Genomic DNA, 6,343 nt, shown 5'->3' on the forward strand with positions numbered 1-6,343 from the left:
CGAAAATGCCTTGTTGATGCTAGAGGTCAGAGGAGAATGGGCCGACTGATTCAAGCTGATAGAAGAGCAACTTTGACTGAAATAACCACTCGTTACAACCGAGGTATGCAGCAAAGCATTTGTGAAGCCACAACACGTACAACCTTGAGGCAGATGGGCTACAACAGCAGAAGACCCCACCGGGTACCACTCATCTCCACTACAAATAGGAAAAAGAGGCTACAATTTGCACAAGCTCACCAAAATTGGACAGTTGAAGACTGGAAAAATGTTGCCTGGTCTGATGAGTCTCGATTTCTGTTGAGACATTCAGATGGTAGAGTCAGAATTTGTCGTAAACAGAATGAGAACATGGATCCATCATGCCTTGTTACCACTATGCAGGCTGGTGGTGGTGGTGTAATGGTGTGGGGGATGTTTTCTTGGCACACTTTAGGCCCCTTAGTGCCAATTGGGCATCGTTTAAATGCCACAGCCTACCTGAGCATTGTTTCTGACCATGTCCATCCCTTTATGACCACCATGTACCCATCCTCTGATGGCTACTTCCAGCAGGATAATGCACCATGTCACAAAGGTCGAATCATTTCAAATTGGTTTCTTGAACATGACAATGAGTTCACTGTACTAAACTGGCCCCCACAGTCACCAGATCTCAACCCAATAGAGCATCTTTGGGATGTGGTGGAACGGGAGCTTCGTGCCCTGGATGTGCATCCCACAAATCTCCATCAACTTCAAGATGCTATCCTATCAATATGGGCCAACATTTCTAAAGAATGCTTTCAGCACCTTGTTGAATCAATGCCACGTAGAATTAAGGCAGTTCTGAAGGCGAAAGGGGGTCAAACACAGTATTAGTATGGTGTTCCTAATAATCCTTTAGGTGAGTGTATATATATATATATATATATATATTAACATTGCAACTTTCTTTCTATATTGTGTGTGTGTCCATGTAACGGTGCAGAGCAGTACAGTAGTGTGTCGTTATAATTTCCGTGTTATATAGGCTGCTGTGTCTAGGATAAAGGCATAACGTTGGCCACCTGCTACTAGATAATTGATTGTTCAGATTATTAAATATTTTTCTAGATTTTGTGTGTGTGTGTGTGTGTGTGGGGGGGGGGGGGGGGTTGCACCCAACGTGCAGTGCACAAACGTCATACACTTGTATGTGTACTGGCTTGCAAGTTATACAACCATATGTGCCTGTAACAATATTCTATAAATCTCATCCAGATGTCTCCAGATGCTTTACCTTTTTGTGTACATCTTCATAATAGCAATTATACACCTGCTGACAGCAGTGCAATTCGATTTAGTGTTCGTGTCTTAAAAGTCGCCTTCATTCCCAAATATACCAATAGCCCACGGGCGTCGCTAGACCCTATTTAGTGGGGCTTCCGCCGCACCCCCCCCCCCTCACGCGAGAAAACTCCGCCGCACCCCTACTACATTAATACTTTGTGAACATCTCCACCCAAACTACAGCGTATATAATTTTATATATATATATTACAAGGTTTCATTTATTTGAATAATTAGGTATTCTGGGTAATGCAAGTAGATGGATTATTAACAGGTTGATGTATAGGAAACAGGATATTAATAAGATTAGTTGCTTCTAACTGGGTTGAGGTTGTTAGTGCCATTCCACAGGCACCAGTATTAGGGCCTGTGCTATTTCTAATCTATGTTAATGATCTAGACTCTGGGATAGTTAACAAACTTGTCAAAATAACAGATTATACTAAAATAGGTGGCTCAGCAGATACAATCTCTGCAGCACAGGTTATTCAAAGGGACTTGGATAATAATAGTTTGTGTGTGGGCTGACATCTGGGAGATGAAATTCAATGTGGACAAGTGCAAGGTATTAAATGCAGGTAATAAAAATGTCCATTAAAATTACACTATGGGAGGAATAGAACTGGAATAAGTAACGCATGAGAAAGACCTAGGAGTTTATGTGGACTCATCACTTTCCCCATCCAAACAATGTGGGGAAGCAAAAGTGTAGAATTTAAAACAAGGGAAGTAATGTTAAGACTGCACAATACACTAGTTAGACCTCATCTGGAATACTGTGTAAAGTTCCAGACACCATACTTCAAGAAAGATATTGCTGCTCTAGTTCATAGGCAAGCAATCAGACTTATACCAGGTTTGAAGGGAATGTCGTATTTGGAGAGTTTGAGGGAACTGAACCTTTTCACCCTGGAACAGAGAAGACTACGTGGGGACTTGATTCAGGTCTTCAAAATCATGAAAGGCATTGACCATATCAAACCAGAGGAGCTTTTCCAGACCTGGGGCCACAAATTGAAATTGGGCTTCAAGGCATTCAAGACAGAAGACAGGAGACACATCTTCACACAGAGTTGTCACAATCTGGAACAAACTCCCCAGCTATGTGGTTGAAGTTGAAAACTTGGGAACATTCAAAAATAGACTGGATAGGACCCTTGAATTATTTCAGTTATTAATGGACACCAAACGAGCACGATGTGTCAAATGGCCTCCTCTCGTTTGTAAACTATCTTATGTTCTTATAATTTCTCCCCAGGAATGTGGTGAATCTGGACACTTGCAGTCTGCCTCCTCTCCCTCCCTTGGTGCCAGTCCCCCCACCAGCCAGCCAGACCCGAGTACCCTAAAGTTGCTGCGCCACCTACAGAGCCGGGTAAGACAGCTTAGAGCCGAGAATAGTGGGAACCACAGCAACGGGTTAAGCAACCTTGCCTCACTGCCCATGGAGCTGGCTGGATCATACATGGAGACGGTGAGTACTTGTTAAACCAGACTATGAGTCACAGTCCATTACCTTATAAATAACATTTTTCTACTGCATTATAATCAATACTAAATCAGCACATCACCATTTTCGCTTACACTTTCATAGTGTATCCCATAGGCAAAATAAGAAAAAATGTTGATTAATATGTATTTCAAACAATAAAGTAACTTGAACTTTTAAATAATTCTCATGATCCCTTACAATTGTGTTCTTGTTTGCTATTTAATTGTATCATATTTGCACTTAAAAGTTTAACTTTCCCTAAAAACATGGCAGCTGTCAAGCAGCTGAAGGAGTGTGGCTTTGGGGTTACAGGATGTCTCGTCTAATAGCTTTATGGATAAACATAATTGGAAAAAAACTACAGCAGCATGAGGGATTTATTTAACCCGCAGCAACTCAAATTATTATTTTGATCGGGTCAACTAAGCAATTGGTGTTTCATAATAATTATAGCTTCCCCAGACTACATGAGTTGTTTCTGTGTCCATGGCTACAGGAATGAAAGGGAAGACAGGGTTAATCTTTTCTAACAACATGGGAGATTAGTCTGCAGTGGGGACTATATATGCAACTAAATATTTTTCTGGCCATGGAAAAGTTCCATGGATTAATTAATAGGTTTATCCCCAAATTACAGAATTTAGTTTTTCATGGAAAGTATTTTGCCTGGAAACAGATAGTTTGTTTTTAAACAATACACTACTCCTGTGGGTGAATCTATGGATAACATCAGAATACACATCTGTATGCTTAGTATATGGCTGATAGCTGTGTATTACAAGGAAAATTGTGGCTGACTCCATACACAAAGAGCTAAGGGAGAGCTAAAATATGCAAATTGCATTTCTGAAATATAACCATTATTTTAATGGTATGAAATCTCAAAAGCTTTCTGTAACTTTTTGTTTAATTTGTGCTATACATAGACTTGTTAGGAGTCAATCTGTTCAGTTTAATTTCCATTTATGACTCTTTCAACCACCAAATATTAATTTAACCTAATTACATTCTTAAAACAGATAATTACCTTGTGTCTAGTCGCCTGACTACTTTCAACAGAAACACGTTTTTTCCTGGTGATTTCCAGTGCAGACATATTATAAATGAATAGTTAAATAATATGAGTGTAATGTCACCCAAAACACAAAAAACTATTCCCCCATGTTCCTATTTGCAGTTACTATGAGCAATACATTTCTGATGGGATTTTAAAGTTTAAGAGAAACAGGGTGGAGTGTACAATTATTAACAAGTTAATCGAAGCTGACAATCTCTATTGAATGGAAAGAAAGATAATACAAACAGTCAATTTACTGGTTCAGAAAGAGATGTAACTGACAATTAATCTAAACAGCTAGACTCCTTGCAGCCATAACACACACACAATATTTTTATATTACTGTACTTAGAGAAAAAATATAATTTTACAGCTATTTTATTATTGTCAATTGCTAAATCACCACTAAACACTTACCCACAGAGAAGAGAGATCCCTTGCTCATGTAATTTTTTTTCCCTCTCTGTTTCACTGTCCAGGACATTACCAAACGACACATCCTGAAACCTGGAAACCACGGTTTTGGTGAGGGTGAAACTTTTCGAAATTAGAAGTGGCTAACATACACTCACCTAAAGGATTATTAGGAACACCTGTTCAATTTCTCATGAATGCAATTATCTAACCAACCAATCACATGGCAGTTGCTTCAATGCATTTATGGGTGTGGTCCTGGTCAAGACAATCTCCTGAACTCCAAACTGAATGTCTGAATGGGAAAGAAAGGTGATTTAAGCAATTTTGAGCGTGGCATGGTTGTTGGTGCCAGACGGGCCGGTCTGAGTATTTCACAATCTGCTCAGTTACTGGGATTTTCACGCACAACCATTTCTAGGGTTTACAAAGAAAGGTGTGAAAAGGGAAAAACATCCAGTATGCGGTAGTCCTGTGGGCGAAAATGCCTTGTTGATGCTAGAGGTCAGAGGAGAATGGGCCGACTGATTCAAGCTGATAGAAGAGCAACTTTGACTGAAATAACATTTCGTTACAACCGAGGTATGCAGCAAAGCATTTGTGAAGCCACAACACGTACAACCTTGAGGCGGATGGGCTACAACAGCAGAAGACCCCACCGGGTACCACTCATCTCCACTACAAATAGGAAAAAGAGGCTACAATTTGCACAAGCTCACCAAAATTGGACAGTTGAAGACTGGAAAAATGTTGCCTGGTCTGATGAGTCTCGATTTCTGTTGAATTTGTTGAGTCAGAATTTGTCATAAACAGAATGAGAACATGGATCCATCATGCCTTGTTACCACTATGCAGGCTGGTGGTGGTGGTGTAATGGTGTGGGGGATGTTTTCTTCGCACACTTTAGGCCCCTTAGTGCCAATTGGGCATTGTTTAAATGCCACAGCCTACCTCAGCATTGTTTCTGACCATGTCCATCCCTTTATGACCACCATGTACCCATCCTCTGATGGCTACTTCCAGCAGGATAATGCACCATGTCACAAAGGTCGAATCATTTCAAATTGGTTTCTTGAACATGACAATGAGTTCACTGTACTAAACTGGCCCCCACAGTCACCAGATCTCAACCCAATAGAGCATCTTTGGGATGTGGTGGAACGGGAGCTTCGTGCCCTGGATGTGCATCCCACAAATCTCCATCAACTTCAAGATGCTATCCTATCAATATGGGCCAACATTTCTAAAGAATGCTTTCAGCACCTTGTTGAATCAATGCCACGTAGAATTAAGGCAGTTCTGAAGGCGAAAGGGGGTCAAACACAGTATTAGTATGGTGTTCCTAATAATCCTTTAGGTGAGTGTAGAATAGAACAGAAAAATCACATATACTTTACTAATACACTCATAACAGATGAGAACAAATAAACCAATTTCAGTCAATTGTATATAGTTTCAAGTACAATCACACAATAAACTTGTATAATCATAATCTTGTAGACAAATATATATTCCAAAATCTACCTTCAGCTATCCTAATGCCAGCTATCCTAATGCAAATGTGATGACTACTTAATGATGTCTAATAAAAAACTACTTTATACCTTGCAGTAGGTCCAAATACCAACAGACAACAGGACACCTGGACCAGGTTTAGATCCACTATCAGTGCAGCCCCCAGCTGAAACTGGTTGATACACCTGTGCTGTACTGAAACCCAGGAGCTCCAGCTATAGTTCTATCTTACTTCTGGACAATGACACCATCTGCTCAATCCATCTCTCAAAAGCATGTTCCAGAATCCCTTGATTCTAATAATATCCATAATCAGCAGCAGTTGTGGAAGGTACAGTCCAGAATACATCCCTTCAAATAAATACTTCTGAATAGAAAAGATAAATGTACTGTGGAATGTCATCATTGTTACACAGAACATTTCTATATGAAAATATATTTTTAGATACAAACTAACCTAATACGTTCAGAAGTTATATATTGTTCAGTCAAATAAATTCAATTAAATTGTGTTATACAAAATTTACATTTGTTAAGTTCTTTAAAACAGTATT

Source organism: Amia ocellicauda, chromosome 17, assembly GCF_036373705.1.
Source record: "Amia ocellicauda isolate fAmiCal2 chromosome 17, fAmiCal2.hap1, whole genome shotgun sequence".
Taxonomy (NCBI): Eukaryota; Metazoa; Chordata; class Actinopteri; order Amiiformes; family Amiidae; genus Amia; species Amia ocellicauda.